This window comes from Mustela lutreola, chromosome 16 (assembly GCF_030435805.1).
Source record: "Mustela lutreola isolate mMusLut2 chromosome 16, mMusLut2.pri, whole genome shotgun sequence".
Taxonomy (NCBI): Eukaryota; Metazoa; Chordata; class Mammalia; order Carnivora; family Mustelidae; genus Mustela; species Mustela lutreola.
In genome coordinates this window covers 17,945,649-17,959,282 of record NC_081305.1, presented here as the reverse complement: position 1 = coordinate 17,959,282, position 13,634 = coordinate 17,945,649, and the positions used below count along the sequence as shown (strand labels likewise).

Sequence of the window (13,634 nt, the reverse complement as noted above, 5' to 3'; positions counted from 1 at the left end):
GCTCTCTCTCTCTCTAATAAATAAATAAATAAAATCTTAAAAAAAAAAAAAAAAAAAAAGAAAGAAAGAAAGAACAAAACTAAACAAAAGTCTGGACACCGAGGAGGGCATGTGATGTAACGAGCAATGGGTATTGAGTCGCAGGCCTGTACCTCTGAAATCAATAATATAGTACATGTTAATTAACTGAATTTAAATGAAAAAACTTTAAAAAACTTAACAACAAAACAAAACAACAACAACAAACCTAAAGAAAAGTCATCCTGGAAACCAAGATGAGATTTGGGTGTGCTCAGAGTACCTGGTTTCCCCCTACAGCAGCCCATCTACTAACCCAGTGGTCCCAGCTCTGGCTGTGTATTAGGTACTGGTAACTCCAGACCCACCAAGTCAGAGTAGAGGGATGAGGCTGTGTCACTATCAATTTCTTTTCAAGTTAAATTCTTTTTTTTTGTGATAAAATACACATAAGATTTACCATCTTAACCACTTGTAAGTGTACAGGTTCAGTGATATGAAGTGCGCTCATATTGTACAACTGTTAACCACCATCTACCTCCGAAACTCTTCATCTTGCAAAACTGAAACTCTGTACCCATTAAACACTAACTCCTCATCCCAATCCCTCTCGTCACCCCAGGCAACCACCATTCTACTTTCTTGTTGTTTTAAAAAGTATATATAGGGGCGCCTGGGTGGCTCAGTGGGTTAAAGCCTCTGCCTTCGGCTCAGGTCATGATCCTGGAGTCCTGGGATCGAGCCCCGCATCGGGCTCTCTGCTCAGCAGGGAGCCTGCTTCCTCCTATCTCTCTGCCTGCCTTTCTGCCTCCTTGTGATCTCTGTCTGTCAAATTAATAAAATCTTTTAAAAAAAAAGTATATATATATTACTCTAGGTACTTTGCAGAAGGGGAATCATACAGTATTTGTCTTTTTGTGGTTGGCTTATTTCATCTATGTTGAAGCATGTGTCAGAATTTCCTCACCTTTTAAGATCAAATAATATTCCATTCCATGTATATATCATATTTTGCTTAACTATTCATCTGTACACAGACATTTGGGTTGCTCTCATGTTTTGGCTATTGGAAATAATGTTACTATGAACATGGGTGTTTGAATCTCTCTACAGGAACCCCCCGCCCCAAGACTCGGCTTTCAATTCTTTTGGGTTTATACCGGGATATAGAATTGCTAGATCATATGGTAGATTCTTAATATATTTTTAAAGATTTTATTTGTTTATTTGATAGAGAGAGAGATCACGAGTAGGCAGAGAGGCAGGCAGAGAGAGAGGGGGAAGCAGGCTCCTTGCTGAGCAGAGAGCCTGATGCAGGACTCGATCCCAGGACCCTGAGATCATGACCTGAGCCGAAAGCAGAAGCTTAACCTACTGAGCCACCCAGGTGCCCCAGATTTTTAATATTTTTTAAAAAATATTTTATTTGTCAGAGAGCGATCAAGCGTGCACAAGCAGGGGGAGCAGTAGGCAGAGGGAGAAGCAGGCTCCCTGCTCAGCAGGGACCCTGATGTGGGATTCCATCCCAGGACCTTGGGATAATGACCTGAGCTGAAGGCAGATGTTTAATCAACTGAGCCACCAAGGCGCCCCCTTATAGTAGATTTTTAATTTTTTGAGGAACCATCAAACTGTTTTCTAGTGGGTCTGTACCATTTACTTTATTTTTTAAAGATTTTATTTATTTATTTGACAGAGATCCCAAGTAGGCAAGAGGCAGGCAGAGAGAGGGGGTGGAAGCAGGCTCCCCGCTGTGCAGAGAGCCCAATGTGAGGCTCGATCCCAGGACCCTGAGATCATGACCTGAGCTGAAGGCAGAGTTAACCCACTGAGCCACCCAGGCACCCCGCTTTTTTTTTTTTTTTTTTTTTTTAAGATTTATTCATTTATTTTAGAGAGAGAGAGTGTGTGCAGGAGGAGGGACAGAGGGAGAGATGGGGAGAGAAGCAGAATTACCACTGAGTGAGGAGGCTGATGTTAGGCTTGATCCACAATACTGAGTTCATGACCTGAGCTGAAATCATGATTTAGATGTTCAACCGACTTAGCCACTCAGGTACCTCTGGAATTGTTTTCTTAATTTCATATTCAGGTTGATCATCTCTTTTGCTTCTAGTGTAGATACAAATGTACTATGTAAACTACATGTCTATCCTAGGAGTTGGTTTGCCAGTACAGCCTGCTTGGCCCTACCTGAAGGATACCTGTGCTTTTGTGAACCAATGAAATAAGTATGACTTGGGCTGCCTCTAATTCCAGATCCCTATCAGCTTCCTGGCCTTGTGTCTCTACTCTCTGGGACTGTAGATCTTGGCTTGCCCCCTACACTCTTCTGGTGGGTTTTATCTCAGTCATCACTCTTTCTAATAATGATGAATAATGTCTATAGACTCTCAGCTGTTTTCTTCCTCTTTGCTGATAAATCTGCCCTTACAAACTTCCTGTATGGCTAGAAACAGGTCACAGAGTATCTTTATAATTATCATGTCCTGGACTTCTTCAGCTATTGTGGTCACCTTCTGCATTTGCAGTTTTGTTTTTGCTTTGTTGTTGTTTTGGCTACTTACCTATCATTAATATCCTGGGAGCTTGAAGTTTCTGCATAAGTTTTATGGGTCATTAATTACCATCAACTTTAAGGGCCAGAGGAGTGACACAACTACTATAAACAAGGACATCCATGTTCTCTCTAAATTCATGCCCAGGACAAACTTCCTCCTCTCTCCCATCTCATTTCTTTATGCTCGAGTTATATTTGGGTGTATGTATGCATTGGTGGCTTAAAATAACAGAATGGATCTGAAGACAATTTAATAACCTCTGTTTTACTGACAGTGACTTAAAGGGTAGCTTCACCAACACCCATAAATGGGTATCAGCTGGCCTCTGAGGAAGCCAGATGGCATGAAGCTAGGCAGGCTTGATCACTAGGTATTTCCTGTTTAAGCAGGCAGAGCTGGTTTCCCTTATTTCAGTGACTACCCTTTCTAACCTCTAAAACTTCCCTACTCCCTGCCTTTAACATCCTTACATATATACCTTTTGGGTCCTCCAGAGATCTCCATCAGGTCAGTCTGCCTAGCTCACATGCACTCTAATCACCACACACTGATCAGGAATGAAGGACTTTGCAAGGCTGTGGGGAAGATAGCACAGAGGGGAGATGCACGGAATCTGCAGTCACTTGGCCTGGCTCAAGTCCTGGCTCTACCACTTATCAGCTAGGTAACCTCAGGTAAGTTTTTAAATCATCACGCTTCTGTTTCCTCAACTGTAAAATGGGACAGTTGAATCTACCTGATATGGGAGTTAAAGATTAAATGAGTTAATATTTGTGAAGCTTTTATAACAGGGCCTGGCCCATAGTTAAGTCTCTGCATACATCATTTTAGAAAAGATTTCTCCAACTTCAAAAGCCGTGTAGGAACATAAAGAATATTCTGAGCTATGGGACGCCTGGGTGGCTCAGTTGGTTGGACGACTGCTTTCACCTCAGGTCATGATCCCGGAGTTCCGGGATCGAGTCCCGCATCGGGCTCCCAGCTCCATGGGAGTCTGCTTCACCCTCTGACCTTCTCCTCGCCCATGCTCTCTCTCACTGCCTCTCTCTCAAATAAATAAATAAAATCTTTAAAAAAAAAAAAAAAAAGAATATTCTGAGCTAAAATGCAGCGAAGTACGATAGTGTAAAAGACAGTACATCTAAGTCCACACAATCCCGTTCTGCAGATGACGATACAGAAGCTCAGAGAGGCTAGGTAACCTTTCTAGAGTTCTGCAGCTGGCTGTATGTGACCGAACGGCCATAACCAGCTGTGAAACCCTGGGCAGGCTACTTAGCTCCCCTGACCCTCTGCAAAAACACAAGTTTTATATGTGTGGAACAACTCTTCTTTCATTCTTTTGTGCTAAAAAATGAGCCAGGAAAGTTCATCCTGTTGTCTGGCTTGGCAAGTGCTCGCCTCAGATCCACCACTCAAACCAGTGCTGATTGTTCATAAATCACACCTTTATTGAGGGGCCAATGGGAAGGCTGTGGAGACAAAAGAATGAAAAAGAGCCCAGATTTTGGGGGCAAAAGGTCAGAAAGGTGTGCAGGAGCCAGAGCTGGTGGCACCAAGCACTAATCTTGGGAATTTGGGCTTTCATAGGTGGGTGTGCTTAAATGCTGGTGTGCCCCACCTTCCCCACCTGATCCCCTCTTGGCCCTGCTCTCTCAGGAGTCATAAGGCCAATTTCTAAGGCTCCATGCTATGGGTTCACCCAATGGGAAGCACCAGGAGGAGATCAGAGAGCAGGAAGAGAGATAAATGGATGGAAGGATCCATCCATTCTCTGCCTTCTCTCTAGCAGGATGTGGTTCTGGCAGGGCCTGTGTTCCTTGACAGGGTCACAGTACCTACTAAGGACCCCTCTCCTATAGCAATAGCTTTTACTGGTTCTGGTATCTGTACCCTCTTCCCACTGTGCTAGAGGCGGTAACACTGACTACTAGCGGTAGCCAGTTCCTGGGTGCCCCACCATCCCTTGTAGGTTTGTTTCCTTCACTGTTCACTTACAGAACACTGTAAATAGCCCCTTCATTAAAGACTTTTCAGTGAACCCTTTTAGTGTGCTGCCTGGACTCTAACATAGAAAGCAATTAAGAACGTGAATTAGGTGGAAAAGAGTTTAACAGACTGTAGACAAAAAGTCAGTTAGGGTACAAGTAAAAGATAAGGAGGGTTTGATGTAGGGAATGAAATGGAGCAGACTGTGTACATCTGTCAAAACACTCAGAACTGTAAGAAGAGACTTACTCCCCACCACGGAGGGCAAATCCAAACTGACCCCCCTGGAACACAGTCACATCCATTCCTTTATCTATGGCTACTTTTGTAATACAACAGCAAAAGTAGATGACACATTAATCAAACAGCCCACAAAAATAAAAGATATTTACCATCTGGCCCTTTACAGAAAACGTTTGCCAATTCCTGCCATATCCCATGGGTTATGAAGCTAGGAGCTCCAAGTGACAAAATGTGGTCATGAAGGTAGCCAGGATTATGATAAAAAGAACATCCTAGGGCGCCTGGGTGGCTCAGTGGGTTAAGCCGCTGCCTTCAGCTCAGGTCATGATCCCAGGGTCCTGGGAGAGACACACATTGGGCTCTCTGCTCAGCAGGGAGCTTGCTTCCCCCGACTCCTGCCTGCCTCTGCCTACTTGTGATTTCTGTCTGTCAAATAAACAAATAAAATCTTAAAAAAAGAAAAAAAGATAAATATAGGGAAAAGGCACCATCTGGTAGAGCTTCTGGTAATGTTTTTTAAAGGAGGTAATCTCCACTGACAGGGGGTATTTTCCCCTCTTTCTGTCTGAAATGCAGCCAGTGTGGCTGGAGTTGCCATAGTCAGATGACCACCAGGAGGCAACCTGAGGTTGGAACACAATTTCCTGCAGACATTGGCACAGAGATGGTGAATCACCCTCAAGGAACTCCCAGACAGCCATGTAAAGACATTTGTTACTCACTATAGGTATCTGTCATTCAGTATAGGTAGAGCAACAGAAATCTGTGTGTGGCACAGACAACAGCCATCCTTAACAGGTCCACAGGTAGTGTGCAAGCAGGAAAAGGTTTCCTGGAAGAGAGGATGTGACAGGTCCAAGGTAGTCAGAAAGACAAGAGGTCACTCAACCTCTCCAACACATCCAATGACAAGACCCTCCCTTTACTGTTGGCTTGCTTCTTTTCTGGGGCCATTTCAGCCAGAAAACTACTCTGTAGATGGATCTGAAGTCATTGGTCTTTTTTTACATTGTGGAATTACCTGTGATGATTCTTTTTTTTTTCTTTTATAAGATTTATTTCAGAGAAAGAGGGAGTGAGCACGAGTGGGAGGGGCAGAAGGAGAGGAACAGAATCTTAAAAACACACTCCAGGGACACCTGGGTGGCTCAGTTGGTTGGATGACTGCCTTCGTGTCAGGTCATAATCCCGGAGTCCGGGGATCGAGTCCTGCATTGGGCTCCCAGCTCCATGGGGAGTCTGCTTCTCCCTCTGACCTTCTCCTCGCTCATGCTCTCTCTCTCAAATAAATAAATAAAATCTTTAAAAACAAAACAAAACAAAACAAAACAAAACAAAAAAAACCCACACACTCCAAACTCTAGCATGGAGCCTGACTGGGGGGGCTCAATTTCACCACCATGAGAATTATGACCTGAGCTGAAATCAACAGTTAGGACACTTAACCCACTGAGTGACACATCTATCTGTGATGTTTTTTTGTTTTTGTTTAAAGATTTTTATTTATTTGACAGCGAGAGAGCAAGTGCACAAGCAGTGAGAGCAGCTGGCAGAGAGAGAGGCAGGCTCCTCGCTGAGCAGGGAGCCCAATGTGGGGCTCGATTCCAGGACCCTGGGACCATAACCTAAGCTGAAGGTCGATGCTCAACCGACTTGAGCCATGCAGGCAACCCCTATCTGTGATGTTTCTAATGAAACTTTTCTGTTTCCTTTATACTTCGTAGGTGGTCATAGGTCATTTGCACAATGGCCACAATAACTACCTTTTTTTCATGCCATCACATAGTGAATCACCTCACAATGACTCTGGACTTACTGCTCTGGCCAATGGCATAAGAGCAAAAACCAAGAGGTTTGAAAAATACATGTGTGTGAAGGCTTGCTCTCTTACTGCTCTTGGGTTCTCTTGGGCCATCACTATGTGAATAAGCCTAGGCCATCCTTCTGGATCATAAGAGACATGTGACCAAAGTCATCCTCACTGACACAAAGCCAACTGCCAGTTATACAAGTGAGACCACCCCCAGGCCATCCAGTTCCAGCTGAGCAGACCCAGACCAGAACTACCACCCAGATTCCCCAAAAAATCATGAGAAAATCAAATCAGTACATTGTAAACCTTTAACTTACACAAGGTTATATGTCAATTACATCCCCATAAACCTGGGGAGAAAAGAATCATGAGAAATAGTTGTTTTAAGCTACTAAATTGTGATGTTTGTTGTAACTGTTTATTATACAGCAAAGCTTACTCATACACTCCTATACAGACAGAACTCCATAATTCCCTCAGGTCTTCTTCATACTCTCTATCAGAAGGGTAGCCAAGATCAAGGCTGCTCTGGTTTGCCCACTCTCGGGTTTATCAATAATCCCCTGAAATAAGACCCCCCAGAACTAAATGCCATATCCTGAGCATACCCTGCTTTGGCCTTCTTCCTCTGGTTACTATACTCCTATCACGCAGTTCGCCTTCATTATAGACTTTGGACAGCCATGGCATCCTGACACACAGTAGGATCTTTCACATGGCCTAATAAATACTCTATACTTCTGTCATCAGGTTTTTATAATTTCTAATTGTGTTTAAATACATATTAACGTAAAATTTACCATCATAACCATTTTTAAATGTATACTTTGGTGGCACTAAGATCATTCATATTGTTGCACAACCATCCTCACCATTCATCTGCCCAACTCTTTTTACCTTGTAAAACTCAAACTCTGGATCCATTAGACAACATCCTATACCCCTCAACCCCCTGGAGAGGCAGGCAGAGAGAGAGAGAGGAGGAAGCAGGCTCCCTGCTGAGCAGAGAGCCCGATGCGGGACTCGATCCCAGGACCCTGAGATCAACCACCAGTCTACTTTGTCTCTAAAAGTTTACTCTAAAAGTTTTATATGAGGTAGACTACCTCATATAACTGGAATCACATAATACCATACTTTTGTGACTGGCTTATTTTACCTAGTATCAGGTCTTTAAGGGTCACCCATGTTGTAGCATGTGTCAAAATTTCCTTCCCTATTAAGGCTGAATAACATTCCATTGTACATAGACACCACAGTTTGCTTGTCCATTCATCCGTCCATGGACACTTGGGTTGCTTCACATCTTAACCACTGTGAATGATGTTATGCACACGGGTGTACAAATTAGTTTTTTTGAATCAAAGTTTATTTATTTATTTTTTTAAAAGATTTTATTTATTTATTTGACAGAGAGAAATCACAAGTAGTTGGAGAGGCAGGCAGAGAGAGAGAGAGGAGGAAGCAGGCTCCCTGCTGAGCAGAGAGCCCGATGCGGGACTCAATCCCAGGACCCTGAGATCATGACCCGAGCCGAAGGCAGCGGCTTAACCCACTGAGCCACCCAGGCGCCCCATCAAAGTTTAAAATTTTCCTCTAATAAATGTCATTTAACTTGGGCACTTATTTACCAGTTGAGATCTTTTTCAATATTTATTCACTATTTGTACCAGCTTCCTATCAGTTACAAACTTGATCAGCACGCTATGTCTTCAAGACAAAATAACTAACTTACAATATTATATTGTTACCAAATGCACATACAGAGTCTGAACTGACCAAATCTCAAGGCCAGCAACCAACTGTTCATAGGTTAGGCACCCAGCACAATTAGTCCTCAATAAATTTTTAGATAATGTCCTTTATAAACCCATATACCTTTCAGTGTTCACCAGTTGTCTTTCCCTGTGTCCAGAGGCCATTTGTTTAATAAAATGTTCTAGTACTTCACTATCAGGCTTACCTTTGACAGTTGGGACAACTGTTGCATGTCGCCCATCTTGGGGCATCTCCCTTTGCTTCATAATGCCTCAAGATTTTACTGAGAGTATATGGGGATATAGCATGGTCGCCTGCTAGTTTTCTCAGACCACAGCGATATAATTCAGATGGATCAGGAGAACAAAGCTGTTCTGAGAAGTGAGTATTCTACCTTCCCTGACCCTGCTTTTTCCAAATAGGTTCCTCTCCCAACCCCACAGCTAGGTCTTTGATAAAAGGAGGAATATAACAGAGGTATTGAGTAGTTCATGTTTTCACTATCAGATTATTCTCTATTTAACCTAAGTACCTCTTGATATATTTTTAAGAATTCTTTTGAGGGTGTCTGGGTGGCTCAGTCGTTGAGCGTCTCCCTTTAGCTTGGGTCAAAATCTCTGGGTCCTGGGATCAAGCCCCAAATTGGGCTCCCTCCTCAGCGGGAGCCTGCTTCTCCCCTCTCCCACTCCCCCTGCTTGTGTTCCCTCTCTCGCTGTGTCTCTGTCAAGTGAATAAATTAACATCTTTAAAAAAATTTTTTTTTAAATTAACTGCATGTTTTTTAAGTGTCATTACTTGTTCTGAGATTGTGTCTCCCTGATCCTATTAGAAGCATCCAGCTCTTCAGAAGCTTGCAGATGGATAGAGTGTGGGTGGTTCCAGCCAAGCTATTTAAAAATGTATCTATAATAGTTTGCCCTGTAACTATTCTTTTTTAAATTACAAATTATGCTTTCTATTTTTCTTTTCTTTAAAAAGAGCCATTAGGGATTTCTATAGACAAAGTTACTGCCTTGTAATACTATCTCTACCCTGCAAGTCACACAAATGCAGTCCAATGATTTTCAGCTGAAGTTTTTTTTTTTTTTTTTTTTTTTTTAAAGATTTTATTTATTTGACAGAAAGAGAAAGAGAGCACATAAGCAGGGGGAAGGGCAGATGGGAAGAGAAGCAGAGGGAGCAGAAAGCCTGATGTGGGGCTCCATCCCAGGACTCTGGGATCATGACCTGAGCTGAAGGCAGACACTTAGCCAACTAAGCCATTCAAGCACCCCTCAGCTAAAGAATTAAATCATTAGTTCAATGGGGGAAAGGAAACTCCTAAAGAAATGGGTGTTTACAAAGTTTCTAGAAAAACATATCAGAACATTTTTTTAAATTTTTTAAAAAAAATTTTATTTATTTGACAGGGATCACAAGTAGGCAGAGAGAGAAGAGGAAGCAGGCTCCCTGCTAAGCAGAGAGCCCGATGTGGGGCTCGATCCCAAGACTTTGGGATCATGACCTGAGCTGAAGGCAGAGGCTTTAACCCACTGAGCCACCCAGGAGCCCCAATAAATAAAAAATCTTAAAAAAAAAAAATAATAGGGGCGCCTGGGTGGCTCAGTGGGTTAAGCCGCTGCCTTCGGCTCAGGTCATGATCTCAGGGTCATGGGATCGAGTCCCGCATCAGGTTCTCTGCTCAGCAGGGAGCCTGCTTCCCTTCCTCTCTCTCTGCCTGCCTCTCCGTCTACTTGTGATTTCTCTCTGTCAAATAAATAAAAAATCTTTAAAAAAAAAATAATAATAAACTGTATACAAAAAGGTAAAAAATAAAATTAAACAGGTCCAAAGGAAGTAGAAGTGTAAAACATTCAAAACCTCAAACTGCAATTGTGCAACTATCTTATGCTATGTATTCAAGGCATCATGGCCAACAACCCAACAGTACAGGTCATAAATACTTCAGCTACCTGGTATTTGTCAAATACTATTAAAACGTTGCAATATCCAAGGGCCAATTTTCATTCTCATCCCACTTTGATGCTGACAGCAGCAGCATCTGATACAGCATGTTCGAGTCTCTTTGAAACACTCTTTAACTTCCAGAACACAAATTTCTCCTGTTATTGTCTCTGGCTACTTCTCAGTCCACTCTGCTAGCTTCTCCTGATAATGACTGTGGTAACCATGATGATCCTAGTTAGTCTTATGGCTTAAATATATATACTGTCTATTTTCTGAGGGCTCCTAAAGGTTTTTAGCAAGTCCTCTTTTTTTTTTTTTTTTTTTTTTTTAAGATTTTGTTTGTTTATTTGACAAAGATCACAAGTAGGCAGAGAGAGAAAGAGGGGTAAGCAGGCTCCCCACTGAGCAGAGAGCCCGATGTGGGGCTTGATCCCCAAACCCTGAGATCATGCATGACCTGAGCAGAAGGCAGAGGTTTAACCCACTGAGCCACCCAGGCGCCCCGCAAGTCCTCTTTCTTAAGCTTCAGACTTGTTTAAGCAACTGCCTATCAGATACTTCTACTTGGGATTTTTTTTTTAAGTAGGCTCCAAACCCCGTGTGGAGCCCAATGCAGGGCTTGAATTCATTACCTTGAGATCAAGACCTGAGCTGACATCAAGAGTCAGATCCTCAACCAACTGAGCCCCACAGGTGCCCCAGATGTTTATATTAACAGGCATCCCAAACTTAAAATGTCCAGAATTAAGCTTCTGGAATCCCCCATCCCCTACCAAACTTGCTCTTCCCACAATGGCTTCATCTCAGAAACTGGTAACACAAAATTTCCAACAGTGCAACTTAAAATCTTGGAGTAATCCTTGATTCTTATTTTTCCTCTCCCACTTCACTTTTGATCCATTAACAAATCTTGCTGGCTCTCTACGTTTAAAATATATCCCGAATCCAAGCACTTCCCACCACTCCTGGTTGCTATCACCTCAGTTTAAGTCACAACCACCTCTCTTGCCTACACTATTGCAAAAGCTTAACTGACCTCTCAGATTCTACCCTGTCCCTCTACCCCATACTATAACCCAATCTATTCTCAACATAGCACGGAGAATGACTCAATTAAAATGTAAGTCAGGGGCACCTGGGAGGCTCAGTAGGTTAAGCCGCTGCCTTCGGCTCAGGTCATGATCTCAGGGTCCTGGGGTCGAGTCCCGCATCGGGCTCTCTGCTCAGCAGGGAGCCTGCTTCCCTCTCTCTCTCTCTGCCTGCCTCTCTGTCTACTGTGATCTCTCTCTGTCAAATAAATAAATAAATAAATAAAATCTTTAAAAATAAAATAAAATAAAATGTAAGTCAGAGCAAGTCACTCCTCTGCCCAAGCTCTCCACAGGCTCCCCATCTCTCTGGGAATAAGTGCCAAAGTCCTTCCACTGACCTACAAGTCCCAGACAATCTGTGCTCATCCCCTTCTTCTTCTTTTTCTTTCTTTCTTTTTTTTTTTAAGATTTTATTTATTTATTTGAGAGAGAGAGAGAGAGAGCATGAGAGGGGAGAAGGTCAGAGGGAGAAGCAGACTCCCCAAGGAGCTGGGAGCCTGATGTGGGACTCCAGGATCATGACCTGAGCTGAAGGCAGCCGCTTAACCAACTGAGACACCCAGGTGCCCCCCCTTCTTCTTTTATCTTTCTTACCCTACATTCTATTTTTCTTCCCCTCGCTCACTCTGCTCCAGCCACATGGTTCAGTACTGAATGCATCTCAGACATGCCAGGTATTCTCCAACCAGGGCCTTTGTATTTGCAGTTCCCTTTTCTGTACAGATATCCAATTGGCTTACTCTATCTCTCACTTTCTTCAGGCTTGTACTTAATGTTACTGTATGAGAAACAAGTTATTTCCTATTTTATTCATTGTTGTATCCCCAGTGCCTAGAACAAGGCCTGATATATAGTGGCTGCTCAATAAATATTGCTAAAAATTTTCAGATCTTGTTCCTGCATGGTTAGTTAATAAACCAAGATATATATACTGAACTCATCAAAACTGTATACAATTCAGTGGTGTCTTGTGATTATGTTCACCAATATAATACAGATTACTTATGTCACTAATCTAAGTAGTTTGGAGTAAAATATGATTAAACTGTTCAGGAAAGAAAACAAGCATATGATAACAGAATAGCTTTGCCTGTCACTTGGGATTAGGAAAATGAGAAGCTACTCAGTCTTAAACTACAACTTGACCTGCTAAGAGGGTGCACCCACCTGAACTGTCCCTCCAACTAACATCCCTCCTCCACATAACATGACTCATGCTTTCTAGTCAGCTCCATCCCCCTGCAGTCAAGTTTCCTCCAACAGAGACGTGTACTGTATGGAAAGGGCCTTGTGACCTCAATGACCCAGCACTAAGAGATTATGCTCAAATACCAGCAAACAACTGTGAAGGGAAGGCAAGTGAGAGGAGACTCAAACAGGTTCCTAAGGACCCACTCTGCCTGAGGTGAAGCCTGCCCACCCCCACAGCCAGTCCATCACTACATTTCTCCAACTGGACTCAATGTCCCTGAAATTCACCCACTGCTCTGGTTCCTGAACACAAACCTAATGTTTCTCCTGGTCCTGACCATTTCCTTCCCTAGACTTTAAGTGCCCCTAGGATAAAGCCCAAATTCTTTGATGAGGTTCAGAAAGCATCTCCCAGTATGAGTGGGCCCCTTCTTCAACTCTCTACCTGATCACTTTCCCCTTACACTGGATTTAACATGCTAGCAGCTACCATATCTAACTCCTTTAGTCTTGGTCTGAGATTTTGGTCCAAGCTGTCTGCTGTGCTTGAAACAATCTTTCTTGACTTATTCAGGCTAACTCTTTAAGGTCTCCCCTCAAACACCACTTCTTTAGAGGCCCATGCCTAGGCTGGGTTAAGCGATTCAGCTCACAGTTCACACAGCAGCCTGGGCTTTGGTTTTCATAGTGCCCATCACACTTCACTGGGATCACCTATGTTGTGTCTGTCACGATAGCAGGATCTTGCCTATCTCTTATACAATGCTGTCACTAGCACAAAACACAGTGGTTGACACGAAGTAGGTGCTCAGTAATGACTGAAGAATGAACCTAGGAATGAGTAAGTTCGAGAATGAATGAATCAGGAAGTCAGGTTAAAGCCTATCTAGGTGGTGCACTGACAAGAAGGCAACAACTTTTCCTGCCTAATTCCTTATTTGTGTTTCTAATTTTAAATAAATATATTTTTTAAAGATTTTATTTATTTATTTGAGAGAGAGACAGTGAGAGAGAGCATGAAAG

The 13,634-nt window shown here is 42.8% G+C and overlaps 1 protein-coding gene across 5 annotated transcripts in view; it reads right to left on the bottom strand.

The window, feature by feature from the left end:
• The window catches only part of GFOD2 (Gfo/Idh/MocA-like oxidoreductase domain containing 2), a 34,516-nt gene that overhangs the window by 11,244 nt on the left and 9,638 nt on the right, over positions 1 to 13,634 (bottom strand). For 2 of the 5 annotated variants that reach the window (XM_059153092.1, XM_059153095.1), the window contains exon 2: positions 5,534 to 5,643. The exons of the other annotated variants lie outside the window; for them this stretch is intronic. The gene's annotated coding sequence lies outside the window, so the exon portion shown is untranslated. The remainder of the gene's footprint in view (positions 1 to 5,533; positions 5,644 to 13,634) is intronic. 5 annotated transcript variants of the gene reach the window in all.